Consider the following 19,008-nt stretch of genomic DNA (forward strand, 5'->3'; position numbering starts at 1 on the left):
CTGTTTAACTGACATACAGTCATGGCAGATCTGTAACCACTCTGTTTAACTGACATACAGTCATGGCAGATCTGTTACCCCTCTGTTTAACTGACATACAGTCATGGCAGATCTGTTACCCCTCTGTTTAACTGACATACAGTCATGGCAGTTCTGTAACCACTCTGTTTAACTGACATACAGTCATGGCAGATCTGTTACCCCTCTGTTTAACTGACATACAGTCATGGCAGATCTGTTACCACTCTGTTTAACTGACATACAGTCATGGCAGATCTGTAACCACTCTGTTTAACTGACATACAGTCATGGCAGATCTGTAACCACTCTGTTTAACTGACATACAGTCATGGCAGATCTGTTACCCCTCTGTTTAACTGACATACAGTCATGGCAGATCTGTTACCCCTCTGTTTAACTGACATACAGTCATGGCAGATCTGTAACCACTCTGTTTAACTGACATACAGTCATGGCAGATCTGTAACCACTCTGTTTAACTGACATACAGTCATGGCAGATCTGTAACCACTCTGTTTAACTGACATACAGTCATGGCAGATCTGTAACCACTCTGTTTAACTGACATACAGTCATGGCAGATCTGTAACCCCTCTGTTTAACTGACATACAGTCATGGCAGATCTGTTACCCCTCTGTTTAACTGACATACAGTCATGGCAGATCTGTAACCACTCTGTTTTACTGACATACAGTCATGGCAGATCTGTAACCACTCTGTTTAACTGACATACAGTCATGGCAGATCTGTAACCACTCTGTTTAACTGACATACAGTCATGGCAGATCTGTTACCACTCTGTTTAACTGACATACAGTCATGGCAGATCTGTTACCCCTCTGTTTAACTGACATACAGTCATGGCAGATCTGTAACCACTCTGTTTAACTGACATACAGTCATGGCAGATCTGTAACCACTCTATTTAACTGACATACAGTCATGGCAGATCTGTAACCCCTCTGTTTAACTGACATACAGTCATGGCAGATCTGTTACCCCTCCGTTTAACTGACATACAGTCATGGCAGATCTGTTACCACTCTGTTTAACTGACATACAGTCATGGCAGATCTGTAACCACTCTGTTTAACTGACATACAGTCATGGCAGATCTGTAGCCACTCTGTTTAACTGACATACAGTCATGGCAGATCTGTAACCCCTCTGTTTAACTGACATACAGTCATGGCAGATCTATAACCCCTCTGTTTAACTGACATACAGTCATGGCAGATCTGTAACCACTCTGTTTAACTGACATACAGTCATGGCAGATCTGTTACCCCTCTGTTTAACTGACATACAGTCATGGCAGATCTGTTACCCCTCTGTTTAACTGACATACAGTCATGGCAGATCTGTTACCCCTCTGTTTAACTGACATACAGTCATGGCAGATCTGTTACCCCTCTGTTTAACTGACATACAGTCATGGCAGATCTGTAACCACTCTGTTTAACTGACATACAGTCATGGCAGATCTGTAACCACTCTGTTTAACTGACATACAGTCATGGCAGATCTGTAACCACTCTGTTTAACTGACATACAGTCATGTCAGATCTGTAACCACTCTGTTTAACTGACATACAGTCATGGCAGATCTGTAACCACTCTGTTTAACTGACATACAGTCATGGCAGATCTGTAACCACTCTGTCCCTCTGTTTAACTGACATATAGTCATGGCAGATCTGTAACCACTCTGTTCAACTGACATACAGTCATGGCAGATCTGTTACCCCTCTGTTTAACTGACATACAGTCATGGCAGATCTGTAACCACTCTGTTTAACTGACATACAGTCATGGCAGATCTGTAACCACTCTGTTTAACTGACATACAGTCATGGCAGATCTGTAACCACTCTGTTTAACTGACATACAGTCATGGCAGATCTGTTACCCCTCTGTTTAACTGACATACAGTCATGGCAGATTTGTAACCACTCTGTTTAACTGACATACAGTCATGGCAGATCTGTAACCACTCTGTTTAACTGACATACAGTCATGGCAGATCTGTTACCCCTCTGTTTAACTGACATACAGTCATGGCAGATCTGTAACCACTCTGTTTAACTGACATACAGTCATAACAGATCTGTAACCACTCTGTTTAACTGACATACAGTCATGGCAGATCTGTAACCACTCTGTTTAACTGACATACAGTCATGGCAGATCTGTAACCACTCTGTTTAACTGACATACAGTCATGGCAGATCTGTTACCACTCTGTTTAACTGACATACAGTCATGGCAGATCTGTAACCACTCTGTTTAACTGACATACAGTCATGGCAGATCTGTAACCACTCTGTTTAACTGACATACAGTCATGGCAGATCTGTAACCACTCTGTTTAACTGACATACAGTCATGGCAGATCTGTAACCACTCTGTTTAACTGACATACAGTCATGGCAGATCTGTAACCACTCTGTTTAACTGACATACAGCTTACCAGACTGTGTAAACATCTTTCTAAGTACGTTGTATATTTCAGTGACGGATCCAAATGCGTTTCCGGCGGTTGACCCCCCGCCCCCCCCCCCCCCCCCCCCCCTCCCTCCACGATTTGACGATCAATGCATTTGAATGAGGACATGTATTAAGATCCCCTTTCTTCTGAATTGATATCCCCTTTTTTTTAAATAGTTGGGACCCGCCCATGTACAGTATGTTGACCTTGTATTTTTTTTTATCTCTTTGGCGTATACAAACATCTCTCTTAGAAATTACATTAACATTTACAAAATTTTAAAAGATGTAACAAATGCAATGGAACAAATTTTTTACTATGTTTGAAATTTTGACCTTTGTTTAATACTAAAAAATTGAATGAAAAAAGTACAAAATCAAATCTATAATTTATTTTTAATCCCCAATATATAATGCAGTCTTGTGATTTTTAATATTCTATGGCACGTTTGATCACTTATAATTTTTCAACGGTACTGCAGTAGAATGCTATCAATATTTGTATTGCACGTTCGATTATTTGTAGTTTGTCAACGATACAATAATAACAATATTCTTTAACTGTTAGCACATTCAAATGTTTCAGACATAAGAAAACAAGTAAGTAAAAAAAAGCACGTTTGGACTTTGTACCTTCTATGTACCTATGTGTCGATTCTCTGTAGAGTGCAGCCTATTGTAAAATACAGATTTAATCTACAAGATGTGTCAAACAGATATTTTAATAACCCTATTTCAATATTGTTTAAGATATTCAGAATTTGTTTGAACAAACCAAGTCGTTACGGTACATTCAGTCGTAAATTAGCGATAATATTTCATCACTGACACACCAAAAAACCACGCGATTCACGTGATCACGAAGTTATATGCTGCAGTTTATATTATATGCAATCTGATTGGGTTTCATATTTGTAATAACTTTGAACTGTGAAATTAAAAATAAATTAATAGGGAGACAAATCCAAATGTTAAACGAATTACAAAATTTGAAGCACAAGTGGTCTTAATAACACTATTGTAAACTCGACAAGTACCAGTACAGTACAGTTAACAGTACCACGAACACTACTGTAAACTTGTCAAGTACCAGTACAGTACAGTTAACAGTACCACTAACACTACGTTACATCCACAGGCATTTGTATCTGATAATGACCCTAAGGGAGCTACCATTTGATTTTTATGGGGGGGGGGGGGGGGGGGGCTAGGATGAAATTTGAAAAAAATAGGCAGGACAGGAGTTTTGAGTTGAGAAAAAAGACAGGATGAGACACTTGCAAAAAAAAGAGTCAGGACGACAATTAAGTTAAAAAAAGTCAGAATAAACTAAAAAAAAAAAAAGGCAGGACCGAACAGAGTGAAAAATAAAAAGGCAGGACAAAAATTTTCAACACATACACGTTGCTGTGTTATCAGTGTGCAAAACTCATTTTTTTACATAAATAAGGCCGTTGGTTTTCTATTTGAATTGTTTTACATTGTCTTATCTGGACCTTTTATACCTGACTATGCGGTATGGGTTTTGCTCATTGTTGAAGGCTGTACGGTGACCTATAGTTTTTTATGTCTGTGTCGTTTTGGTCTTTTGTGGATAGGTGTCTCATTGGCAATCATACCACATCTTCTTTTTAAACTTCCCTTCTTTTTATCTGGATCAGGAAAATGCAAAACTCAACCCTCTATACGTTTTGTATGGTTCAGAAAAATGAAAAACTCAAAGCTCCATACTTTTTGTATGGATCAGGAAAATGCAAAACTCAACCCTCCCTACGTTTTGTATTGATCAGGATCATACAAAACTTTGTATGAAATCACAAAGTTATAAGTGACCTTCAAGATCTGTAGTACCTTGGTAAAGTTATCCGAGTACAACAAGATATAAATTATATTGGACTGTAAACGACACAAAACTATTTAATCGGCAGTTAAATAGACACAATGAAGTAAACGAAAGTATTAGTAAGATTTGAACACCTCAATACACATAAATCATTCGGGAAAGATTCACACATGCACTTGTGAAGTATTGGGAAATTTATTGCCAATTTGTTTACATCTTGTGATCATTGAAATCGACTGAACAAGGTACTTATTTGTTGCTTAGTGGGTTGTTTGATAAAATCCTTCGTGTTGGTAATCGGATGTGACAAATTCTAGACAGGCGTTTGAACCGTCTGACAATATGTTACTTTTGTACTATTATTAAAAGTAGTATGTATGATTGAAATTTTCTTCCACTTTCGTTTTGCTTCTACAAAATTAGAATAAACCGCTGATGCCATGTTGACTTGTAGCAGCCGATCATTACAATAAAGTTTTGGAGATTTGATATTTTATCATTGGCAGAACTGTACCAGTTAAAAATATAAACACAGTAGTCATCAAGATTAACTCTGATCCAGGCCAGAATAGTTTTTGATGTAGGCAATAGACCTTTTCAATCCGAAAATCACACTAGTATCATTTGATCTATTTTCATTATTAAATTTGAGGAAAATAATTTGTCCTTTAATATCAATTTAATATAAACTTTACGGTTTAGCTACTCGTTTAATATATTATGTAACAGGCTAGTTATATCTCAATACAACCATATTATAATATAATACTCTCGTGATATAACTCGATGACGTCATATAATTTTTATGCATATAAGAAAGCATGCCACATTTAAAAATGATTCAATAATAGACATTCAATACTCAATTGTGTTTATAATATAAAAAATAAAAAGATTTGTTGTACGTTAACTTTTGACGAAAGTATACACATACAAATATATGTTACAAAAACAAAATGACACATACAAATTACAAGAATAGTAACATCATTTCAGGAAACGTGGAGAATTGGAAAATACAAAAAAAGTTATTTTAGCACCTATCGTCAGTTTTATGAATAACATATCATTAGAATTTCCCATTCTTTAAAATCATGCTTTAAATTCATGACACAAACTCTATCAGACCATCATTAAAAGGATAATATTAAAGTCCTTGAATAGATTTATGGTATGTGAACTTTTGTTACGATATAGATCAGATACCCTACCACAAGACTGTATTCACATTTATGAATATTTATGCTCTTGCACGTTTTTCGTAAATTATACAAATAGAATTATGCAGATTCAATGTTACATGCAAATTGAATGTTTGTATTGAAAAAAACTAAAGAAAAGCATCAAGAACACAAAAATCTAAAGAAAAGCAACAAAAACAAAAAAAAAATCTAAAGAAAATACAAAAAAAATCTTAAAAAGGAGAAATAAACATGTTTTGAGATAGACCTGATGTTTTTAAAGATAAGGTTTTTTTTTCTCTTTTTTTTCGAGCATTTATTGGTATCAGTTTCTTTTAATGATTTCGTTTTGCAAAATTCATAAATTATTAAAAAATAAGGAAATTTTATCCGTTATAATATTGAAATACTATCTGCAGTGTGCAATAATGCTGCAGGTATTATTATTTTAAATTATATACCCATAGTCCCATAAGGAGTTATTTTCTGTGCTGCGCTAACAGAACTAGCTTCAAAAAGAATCGAAAAATACGAAAGGAGGCCCGAATAAATACTGGATCTGCACTAAATATTTTAGTTCCTCTTTGAATTACTTTAAAGTGCAACAAATTTATTACTCTTCTCGGGGTTATAAGTACAGATTTAATATCGTATTTATTTGATAGAGTTTTATACCGTAATTATTTGATAGAATTTTTATTGTCCATAATGAAACGGCTATGATTGAGATATTTCTGTCAACGGTTGATGATTTCATACCCCATCATGATAAAGCATGTTTCTATAAAGTTTGTTACCGTGAATTATTATGTAAAGGTATCAATGTTTTTTTTAAATCTATAATATATTGGGATAAGGATGGGGTGTCTTTCATCTCTACATTCTCTTGATTGTTATGCCCCACCTACGATAGTAGAGGAGCATTATGTTTTCTGGTCTGTGCGTCCGTTCATCCGTTCGTCCATTCGTCCGTTCGTCCGTCCGTCTGTCCCGCTTCAGGTTAAAGTTTCTGGTCAAGGTAGTTTTTGATGAAGTTGAAGTCCAATCAACTTCAAACTTAGTACACATGTTCCCTATGACATGATCTTTCCAATTTTAATGCCAAATTAGAGTTTTTACCCCAAATTCACGGTCCACTGAACATGGAAAATGATAGTGCGAGTGGGGCATTCGTGTACTGAGGACACATTCTTGTTCTTTATTCTGTATTATCTTGATTTTTGATTTCTCTTTAGTCTAATCACTCTTTTATTCCGCACTGGTTGATTCTCAATCTATTTCTAACTGTAACAAGTAAACCACAAAAGTACACTGAGGAAAAAATTCAAAACGGGAAGTGCCTTTTCTAATGGCAAACTCAAAAGCTCAAACACCTAAAACGAAAGGATAACAAGGCTATTTGTCATATTTCTGAATTGGACAGGCATTTTTTATGTATAAATTGGTGGATTAATAGTAATAGGAAGATGTGGTGTGAGTGCCAATGAGACAACTCTCCATCCAAATAACAATTTAAAAAGTAAACAATTATAGGTTAGAGTACGACCTTCAACACGGAGCCTTGGCTCACACCGAATAACAAGCTACAAAGGGCACCAAAGTAAAACCATTCAAACGGGAAAACCAACGGTCTAATCTATATAAACAAAAGTTTTAAAGCTAGCTAAACCTTTCACTTTTATGACAGTCACATCAAATTCTATTATATTGACAACAATGTGTTTAAAAAACACCATAATGACATAGTAGGTAAAAATATCACAAATCCTAAACCCCATCAATACCCTCATATACATATACACTATAGGATATAGTATTTAATGATTTGTAAAGTATGGTTGATTCTGCTGATCGTAATTCAATGCATAAATGATCACTGCGGTTCTTTTGAGTTTGTGCAACTAGAGCATTAGAACAGTACGTGATGTCATTGTTAGTATATGCGTGTTCATATCATTCAAGTATACATCTTAAAAACAAGAAGTAATGCAAATCAATTAATTGACATTTGATATTATGTATTTTTCAAGGCTGATATTTTTATTTCTTATCGTAGCAAGAAAAAGAAACATCCCTTTCACAATTTTTTTTGTTGATGTTGAAAGAATTTGTTTTTCTTTAAAATAAAAGGATTGACAAAGGTAAAGAAATAAAATCATCATGAAAAGTATTTGTCCGAATTTTTTTACCACCAAAATTTTCAAAGGTCTGATACACTTTTTGTATTTTGCAATAGAAGTGAGGACCAGAAACTTGTCAAAGACACATCAGGGGTAAAGAAATATAGTTATCATGAAAAGTATTTGTCAGAATTTTTTACCACCAAACATTTTCAAAGAGCTGATACACTTTTGGTATTTTGCAATAGAAATAAAAGTGAAGACCAGTAAATTTGTCCAAGAAACATCAGGAGAAATATAGGTATATGATATGGAGAGGCGTCCTTTTGATGGTTTGGGATGCAGAAATTCATAGCTACGTTTATTCGGAATGGGGAGACTTTGTACCCTCAGCCTCTTGTGTAAGAGGAATGCCACACTGTCTTTATGTTAAATATCATCATCTTAACTAGTAATACCACACGAGACATAATGTACGATATACACTCAGGTCATATTCCTCTTGCGCAAGTGATAGTCTAAGTATACCACTATTTATCATGGTCGAACATCATTTCAAAGAATAACTAGTTTATGTATTGTAACAATGTAGAGTTCTTTAATCTTTTGATATGCAACAAGATTTGAAGCAAACAAATATAAGTCTAATCACTCAATATCTAGATGTGGAAATGTATAATTATTCAACGCATGCGACGAAGCCTATTTGAATGATTTTTAAAAAAAAATTGTATATATTATATATATTTGCGATTGAACGCTATTTAACGGTTATCTATTGAGGAACGATGATGTACCAATGTTAAAATATCATATGTGTAATGAATATTTAATAAATCTTTTAAAATACATCCTATTCTTTTTGAGAAAAAACATACAAATTTACAGAAATGATTTTTTTTCCATATTATATCATAGGGTGTCCAAGTAATCACATATTCACAAATTTTTTGCCAGCATAATCCCATAAGCATTGATTATTTTATTAAACAAGATTATCAAATAATCAAAAATACAGTCTTAGAATATCAAAAAATAATATTTGGTCTGATAATCTAATTACCACTGACTATAACAGTGGCCAAGTAATCACATGATCAAAAAGCCCAAGAGGAGGCTCTAAACTGCATATATACGTTCACGGTATTTGAAATAATCCTGTTGTCAAAGAAAAAATGTTTAGGTGACTGGAACTCTGAAATGTCAAGTAAACGTATGTCTCTTCATTATACCACACACATGTCATTGTCATTCTGATCGAGACGCGTGGTACTCATAACCCAAAACGAGGTCAGTCATAAGATTGGACATCTTCAATGTGAAGTTATATAAAGTATTAACCTGAATCAATTGTTCTGCTAAATTAAACTTTGAACTTTTATGACTGAAGCTATTAGAATTTTATCTGATAAAATATAGGTAATACACTTTGAATACAATGAAACTGTTGAATTAAAACAATTTTATATTTTTAAAAGACTAATAAGACATTTTAGACATAAGTCAAATGTTCATTCCTCCAACAAAATCTTTCATTGATGGTCAACATTGCACAATGTGACATTGCATTCTATCACCCAGAAGTTTGCTGTTAAGCACTAGAGAGGTTCAGAGTAAGAAGATACATGCATTGTATTCTTCCGTGAACTAAATTAGCTTGTTTATCTTTGAAGAACATATGTTGACCTTTCAAAGTAAGTTATTTACACGTCTCCAATTATTCATATAGTTCCTTGGTCGATAATGTTACTAGTATATCAAGAAAATATAGCCTGTTTTGGGGGAATTTGGTGACCTTCGGTTGTTTTCTGCTCTTTTGTCAGGTTTTTGTCTCTCTGAAATTCCCATTTCCTTTCTCAAACTTCCTTTGAATCTTAAAATTATATACAAAATTGTTCTCTTACATCAATATATCAAATTTATATTTTAGCCAAGCGTTTAATATTTCTAAAATATAAATCTAAGTAATATCTTGGTATAACTCAATGCAAGCATATCATTGTTATGCATATAAGAAAGTATGTCTCATTAAATTTTATAAATGCTATATAAAATTGTGTGTATCGTGTGACAGTAATTTTACTTTTTACAAAAACAAAAAGACACATGCAATTTAAAAAAAAAAGTAACAACCTTTCAGGAAATAAGGAGATAATGGAAATGACAAAACAATGTCTATTTTAGCACCTTTCGTCAGTTTAACGAATGATATACCATTATAAATTCCAATTCTATAAAATCATGCTTTAGATTCATGACACAAACTCAATCAGACCATCATTTAGAGGATAATATTAAAGTCCTTGAATAGATTTATGGTATGTGAAGGTTTGAAACGATATAGATCACATACCAAACCACAAGATTATATTCATATGTTTGCACGTTCTTTGTAAATTATAAAGATTCAATGTTACAGGCTAATTTAGATCTTTTCATCGAAAACAAAATAATGAAAAGCAGCAACAACAAAAAACAACAAAAACAAACCTCAAAGAAATAATAAATAAAAAAAAAATCTTAAAACTTGTTAAAACGCATAATCTTAAAGATTAATGATTATTTTTTTAACCTTTCGTTAGTATCACATATCTTTTTCTTTTAATGAGTACTTTTTGCACATCTTATAAATTATTAAAGAAAATCGAAACTTTATCCGTTATAAATTTTTTTTTATTTTCTGGACTGTGCTGTTTCACTTACATAACTCACTTTAAAAACATCGAAAGATACAAATGAAGGCCCGAATGAACACTGTATTTGCACATAAGATTTTAGTTCCTCTTTGAATAAACTTAAAGTGCAACTACTTAATTACCCTTCTCGGGGTGACAAGTATACATTTTATACCGTACTTATTTGATTGAACTTTTATTGTACATAATGAAACGGCTATGATTGAGATATTTCTGTCAACAGTTGATGATTTCATACCCCTTCATGATAAAGCATGTTTCTATAAAGTTTGTTTCCGTCAATTAACATGAAAAGGTATCAATGTTTTTTAAATCTAATAAATAAAAGGGTCAGGATGGGGTGTCTTTCATTTTTATATTTATTGTTATTTTCAGACCATTGGTTTTTTTTAATTATTTATCCATTTCCCGATTATTCTTTATCCTCTACATATTTCAGCACCATAGTTTTAACCATTCTTCGTTATTTGGAAATATTCTTCTCTAATATTTAGTTTTCTATCCTATTCTGCACTTTTTGCCCTATATTTTCTATTCTGTAAACCAGACCCTTACATTTATAAATATATACAGGATATGTATTCAATGGTTTGTAAAGTATGGTATATACTGCTTATCGTAATTAAATGTGTAAATGATCACTGTGGTTCCTTTGAGTTTGTGCAACTAGAGCACTCTAACAGTTCGTGATGTTATTGTTCGTATATGCGTGTTCATATCATTCATGTATACATCTTAAAAACAAGAAGTAATACAAATCAATTAATTAATATATTTCTACATACAAAAATACATGTACCAAGTAAAAAATATGACAGTTCTTATCCTTTTGTTTCATGTGTTTCAGCTTTTGATTTTGACATTTGAGATATGAAGAGGGACTTTCCGATTCGAATTTTCGGAGTTTGTTATTTTTGTTATTTTACTTTTTTTTTTTTATATAATACATGTATATAGTATGATTTTTTCAAGGCTAATAATTTGAATTCTTACTGTATCAAGAAAAAGAAGCATTCCTTTCTTTATATTTTTGTTCTGTTGAAAGAATGAGTTAACAGTATACTCGAAAATAGAGGAATGACAAGGGTTAAGAAATATGGTCATCATCAAAAGTGTTGGACCGAAATTTTTGACCACCAAAGCTTCCAAAGAGCTGATATACTTTTTATATTTTGCAATATAAATAAAAGTATTTAGAAACATATAGTCACCTGGATATGCACCTATATGCTAAAGCGTTTTTGAATTTTTGGAATGTACATTAACATAGACACTTCCATTCGGAATGGGAAGCATTTTAACCGTAAGCATTTTGTAAGAAGAATGCATTGCTGTTTTTACATTAAAGAACATCAACTGAACTGGGAATCCACATTAGACATAATGCAAGCCAAAAACTCTGTCAATATCCCCCCTGTCCACGTGATAGTCTAAATATAGTATTACCACCCTTAATCATGGTCGAACATCATTACAAAGCATACCTGGCTAGTTTATTGTTACAATGTAAAGTTCTCCCATCTTTTGATATTCAACAAATGTAAAGCAAATTTGTATAAAATAGGCCTACTGATCATTTAATATCTAGATGTGGGAATATATAATTATATAACGCACGCGACGAAGCCTATTTAAAAGATTTTTTTTTAAATTGTTTATATATACATTGGCGTTTGGAATGCTATTTAACAGTTATCTATGGTTCAATTCTCCATTTTATACATACTATAAGAACATGCCTATACCATGTCAGGAATATGACAGTTGTTTTCCATTCGTTTGCTGTGTTTGAGATTTTGATTTTGCCATTTGGTTAGAAACTTTCCTTTTTGAATTCTCTTGGGAGTTCAGTATTTTTTTATTTTACTTTTTGTGAAACGGCGAAGTATCAGAAATGTTACAATGAATATATTTGAATAATGAATAAATCTCCTAATATCTCCTATTGAAATGTTTTGGCAAAAAACAGTAATTAGAGTTTTTTTTTTAAATACTACACATTCACGGTATTTGAAATAAAGTCATATCGTCAAAGAAAATAATGTGCCTCCTCATTATACCACACACATGTCATTGTCATTCGAGACGCGTGGTAGTTTTAACCCAAAACGAGGTCAGTTAGAGATTGGACATCTTCAATGTGAAGTTACAAAAAAGTATCAACTTGAATCAATTGTTATGCTAAATTAAACTTTGATCTTATTAGACTATAGGTATAAAAATATGATCTGATGTGATATAGGTGATAAACTTTGAATACATTTATAAGACTGTTGAATTCAAACAATTGAATATTTTGTAAAGACTAGCAAGATGTCAAAGGTTCAATCATACAAAAAAAATCTTTGTTCTGCATCGCTGTCACATTAAAGTACATCTAGTATTTCCCGTAAATTCATAATTATTAATGTTATAGAAATATATAGTATCAATATATAGATTTCTTTGCAAAATAAGATACAATTTCGACGATATTTTGATTGATTTTACTTTATAAATTTACATAAAAAGTAGAGAATTTATAGTAGTTAAAAAATTTGCATCTTGATCCATACAGAATTCTGAACATTCTCTTGGAAGTATGATACGCTCTAAAGAGGTTCTGATTAAACGACACTGGTTCATACCTTCAGGCAAATGAAACTGGAAAAGTATCAATATTACTAATATATTTGACCCTATACTATGCTTTACCTTCTATTTATGGAGTTTTTCCATTATGTCTGATTGTTTCGTTCACTCAATATAGTGCAATTTGACGCGACTGTCATACAAGTAAAAGGCTTAGTTGCAATTCGTTCATGTTTTTTTGTGTTGACATACAACCATAGAAATTCGACGAAAGCGCAATGTTGACCTTAGATTTGGATACTCTTTTAAGCTGTATACATGTATTGGACACTGTTTCATATTGTATTTGATGACCCTTTTAAGCTGTATTTCTTCACTCTTTAAAGTTGTATTTGGTGACCTTTTAAAGAGGTATTTGTTGACACTTGTTTTGTATTTGACTACTCTTTTCTGCTATATTAGGCGATCCTTTTATGTTTTATTTGATGACCCTGTTAAGCTGTATTTTTCACTCTTTAAAGTTGTATTTGTTCATTCTTTTAATTGGTAATTGTTGAGTCGTTTATTTTGTATTTGATTACTCTTTTATGCTATATTAGGCGATCCTTTTTTGTCATATTTGGCGACTCTTTTATGCTATATTTTGTTACTTTTTGTGTTGTATCTATTGACTCTTTTATACATATAAATAGTGACTGTTGGTAATCTAAAGGAAGGCGAGCGAGATAAGTGAATAAGATATTTCTCAGAGAGCTGCACAAATATAAAGTATTGATATACATGCTAATTCCACGGTGTTCATAATATTTAGATATTCCTGACCATATGTAGTTGTATGAGTGCCAAAAAGACAATCCTCCATCCAAGTCACAATTTATAAAAGTAAACCATTATAGGTCATACATGTAGTACAGTCTTCTTGAATTGGTACATGCATTTTCTTATGTAGAAAATGCTGGAATGAACCTGGTTTTATAGCTAGGTAAACCACTCAATATACATGAGACAACTTTCTACAAGAGACCAAAATGACACAGAAATTAACAATTATAGGTCACCGTACGGCCTTCAACAATTAGCAAAGCCCATACCGCATAGTCAGCTATAAAAGGACCCGAAATGACTATGTAAAACAATCAAATTAGTTTAAATGACACTTTTGTGTGAAAATCATATTACATCACAGTCGTTCAAATAAAAAAACGATATGGACTAAAAACGATCTACCGATGAATGGCAAGGAATATATTCACGTACTTATATATACCCTATTTTTGGCCATGCTTTTGAGTTCTGTTCATTGGCACCGTGTTGAAGGTCAGGATTAAACCTATAAAGGTTTACTGTTTACAAATTTTGACTTGGATGGAGAGTTGTCTTTTTGGCACTCATACAACTACATATGGTCAGGAAATCAAAACCATGAATTGACAAGACTATTGCATAGAAGAAAAAAATACCAACAAACTTATTCTAACTTTTTATTTATTGATGACTAATATTGTTTAAATTTAAATTTATCTATATATCAAGTAATCATAAAGTACATCTTGGAAAAGTATTGATAAGAGTTAAATTTAAATGCAATTAAATTTAACGGATTCATCATTTTAGTAATTGTATGATATCAAGCATATTTAAAGATATCCGTGATTGTGGGGGTTCCACAATCTTATAAAAGGTGGGTTGAAATTTTTTATTGGAGAGACTGCTTACTGATTATTTTTTAATGTTTTCTGTGAACTCAATTTTAAATACTCAAACAGTAATTTTAGTTTTTAACATAGAATAGCAATAACAAATATTGGAAATAATGGTGATTTATGAGGCCTCATTCTGACTTTGAAATGAAAAACATCGATACATGAAATGCTCGTTTGCTTACGTGTTTTTTTCTCTGTTCATTTAGGAACTGTATGTAATTAATTTATAATCAAATCAATCCCTTGTATTCCCCGACAGTAAAAACTCTCCAAAGATAACACACGTACGCTTGACGCGCGTTTTGTATACTAAGGCTAACCTGTTGCACTCTTTTTTTCAAATTTTCAATAAGAATCGACACAAATATAATGCACAAAGATATTTAAAGTGAAATTTTACTATTTCTCGATGATTTAGTCATGACTTTTCTATAAATCAGAGATGTCAATCAGTCGTCCGGTCTACACCATGAGTTGAAAGTAAAACGGTAAGTGATGTATAAAATGGTAAAATCATCAGCCCAAACACACCTAACTAACAGAAAACGATTGCCATATTTCTGGCGTGATATAGGCGCAATTTCGAAGAGACACCAAATAGTCAGGATGTTGGGTTTTTTTTTGGTAGAGAAATTACTCCAACCTAACGTAGTGATGTAGACCGTCTTTTTTAAAGTTCTTACTTAGTGCTGAAACTGATTGTTTCTATTTTAAAAGGATATATTCCAATCGATTGTTAAATAGACAAAAATATCCATCTAATTCTTAAATAAATATTCAGCTCTTTTAGTTTACACCTATGATATGGAACGGTAAACTTCAAAGCTTTTGATGATATAAAATCAATGGCATTACCCAGGAAAATGAACTATTCAGTTTTAAGATATAAAATCAATATTAGACCTTTTGGCTCTTTTAAATCCCGAAGTTTGATATACAAATATTATAAAAATTTAACGTGTAATAAATGCATTCATTAACCTGTAGCTTATAAAAATAGTATTTGTATCATTCGGTATGAACTATCTTTTGGCAAAACTTCTTTTTTCCGCTGATTTTGAATTTGAATGCTATTACATCTACCCTTTCTACCAAGTTGTGCATTCTTTATGATGTAAATTACATTTCTGGTGGGGTTCCCTCGTTTCTTTATTCTTTAATTTTAAAGATTGATTTTCTTCATTCCGGAATTTTTATATCATTATCATCAATTCATTATGTTTTTTTTTTTTTTTTTCACTATTTCTGATATCTGCACGTTTTGTAACTTTTTTCTATTACTTTCCTCAGCTATGACAAATGTTTTATTTAATCATTTATATCAGCATAGAAAAAATGAAATTGTTGATATTAGAACGTGCATGGGTAGTTTCACAAAAGGCGTTGTGTATAAGTATAGTGTAAATGAAAGGCAATAATTAAATATTTACTGTTTTAAAATAATGTTCATATTTACAATAACATATTGTGGGTAGAAAATAAAAACAATTGTCTATTTATTAAGATGGAAACAGTATTATACTGTTAAAAGCCTGATGAATTTCAATAAACTTAGATACACGCCTATAAAAATACTTATTAAATGTACTTCAATTGAACATAAAAAAAACATTTTTAATAATGATTTCTTTATTCTTTATTTCCATTATGTATATAAAAAAGCAATCAAACTCGTTTTGATTCAAACACACCTACACGCATACACTCATTAATATATGGTTTCGTACTGAATGACAATACCACGCGTTATAGACGATGTTGGACGATATAGAGTGTATAAAATTTAATGTGAATGGTAAACGCGACGCCTCACCGAGTTTGTACCCTATTGTTAAGAAGAACCTGCTTCCAGTTCCAGTTAGTTTTGTAATATTCGTGTTGATAACATGTTTAGTTCCTGTGTAGTGATTTCGTACTGTTTGTTATCTTTTTAACTGTTGTCATTTTAATTTTTGTTTTCACCTAAATTTTAGTTGTTAATTGCCCTCTTTTTTATCCATCATCGGTGGCGGAGTGATCTGATTGGTCAAACTACAATACGCATCACTAGCCAGTCAACACCATGGTTGTGAGTTTTAATCCTGCACATGGAAGGTGTGATCGACTTCAAACTTGATTATCTAAGATTGTAAGTGTTATTTCCCAATGTCAGTAGATCTCCCTGGACACTCCAGCTCACTCCCGAGCCGGCACGAAGCAGCATATAGTTATCAAATGGTGTTAAACACTTATTGATCAATCAATCAAAGTAAAAATTGGAATAGTTTTTATAATTGTACATTGTATTAAGGTCGTGTGTGAATTTGTAGAGGACGAATCTGAATAAACCGTGTCTTAATTTCGGATAACTATATACAACAGCAGGCAAATGACCTATCAAATAACTGATTTGAAATCGTTTTTCGCCAAGTTGAGTAGCGAGGGAATCGTTAAGTCATTGGGGCATGTAATCAGGTTTTATATAATAGTTATCAAAGGTACCAGGATTATAATTTAATACGCCAGACGCGCGTTTTATAATATTGGCATCAACTTAAAGAATGCAAAAGTTCTTTTTTTTAGGGAAATACGACATAACAGATAAATTTCTGGTAGCAATTGTTTTATTCAATCGTTAAAACTTTCTCAATAGTCTGTATAACTCATAAAAACGATCTCGGTGTTTTAAGATCAATAGCTATAGATAAAAAATATTAAACATAATTCTTAGGTAAACATGGTTCTTTTAGACATAATATGAAATGGTAGACATAAACAAACAAGTTGTCGACACGTAATAACACTGATATGAAGGTGGTGTACTTCAAAGCTATGAGAGATAGCAAATCAATACACAATTTCCAGGTAATTATCAGGTTATATTGGTATTTGTTACATGTAACTGACAACTAAAAGAAAATGAAGACCTTTTTATGAATTATACAAATGTTTAAATGTCAGCGGTGCCATGTTTACCATACTGTTTGTGAATGCAGGAGACATTTCCAGTGATGTTATATGTAACATGATTGGTTCGAGTAAAATCTTCAACCTTCAAAGATCAAACTGAAGACAAGAAATGTTACTTGCAAAATGTACTTTAATTGGGACCAAACGTGCGGACTCTGAATTCGAATTATGTTTTTGGCTTAAAATCTTAATGATGTTCAAATGCACATCATTATAATCTGTTTCGTCATTTACAATTTCAAGTGATTGGGTGTATTAGAATTTCTAATACCAACTCAACGATGTTGACTTTCTATAACCTCCTTTATGGAGTTGTACTTAAATACATCAATTTCGATAATAATAAAAATGAAATTGCATGACAATCTAAAGCATACCATGTCGAGATAGTCTTTTCTTTAACCACTCGAGACATCTGAACACCTCTTCATTACTTTTTATAAGCTTTTGTTATCTACGATATAATCTGTTGATGCAGTATACATGTTCTCCCAAACATTTAAAGGGAGCAATCGAAAACTATTACAATAATTGAAGTGAACATTATTACATTTAAGAAGTACTCTTGATAAATGTTGGTTTATTTATTTGTGGAACATGCACCCAAAAATCTGTCTTTATCTATGTATGTGTTGGAACTGGGATTGGAAGCTTTCAATAACTGCAAATTGTTTTATATTGTCTTTTGTTCAATCTTATTAGAATTTTAAAATCTCTTAATTGCCCCGTTCTGATATGTCCATGATGCACGACGTATTAGAACAGATTTAATGCTTCATTTTAATTAGATTGTATTTCAGTGTCGATCTTACGTTGTCTTATGTCTTTTTATCCCATAGCAGTATTTGAACAAAATGGTCACAAAAGGCGTACAAAACATTCAGCATAAGGACTCAATTACATAATAGCGGTATAATAGCAAAACAATAATAGCAATTTCGTAGGAAATAAATACTCGCAATTACTTTATGCAAGCTTAATTTGCTAATGTGAATTCAAACCGTCCAACTTATGTATTTATGGGTTCCTTGATGAAAACAGAGTACTAATATTTTAGATGGGGGAAAAAACGAATAAAAAGTGCAAAACATGTACCATTTTAAATTTTGAAAATTTAGAACAAAAATAGAGACTATGCTTTTTAAGAGCTCAATAGAAGTGTTTTAGATACTTTGGTCTTAAATGCACACAATATTAAACTTCGTTGAAGTTCTAAATTCTTAGGTTCATTATTTATGAAGTGTAAATAAGAAAAATCATAGCATATCGATGACTTTAACATATTGTATATTAAACGTATATATTATGTCCTTCATAATAACTAGACTAGATCTCCTCCGACGATGCTAATCAGTAGTTTATTCATGGATTTGACTTTGTAATATATTAATGACTATAAAGGTAAATGGCTGGGTAGAACTACTTACAACTTGAAT

Source organism: Mytilus trossulus, unplaced genomic scaffold (genome assembly GCF_036588685.1).
Source record: "Mytilus trossulus isolate FHL-02 unplaced genomic scaffold, PNRI_Mtr1.1.1.hap1 h1tg000103l__unscaffolded, whole genome shotgun sequence".
Lineage (NCBI taxonomy): Eukaryota > Metazoa > Mollusca > Bivalvia > Mytilida > Mytilidae > Mytilus > Mytilus trossulus.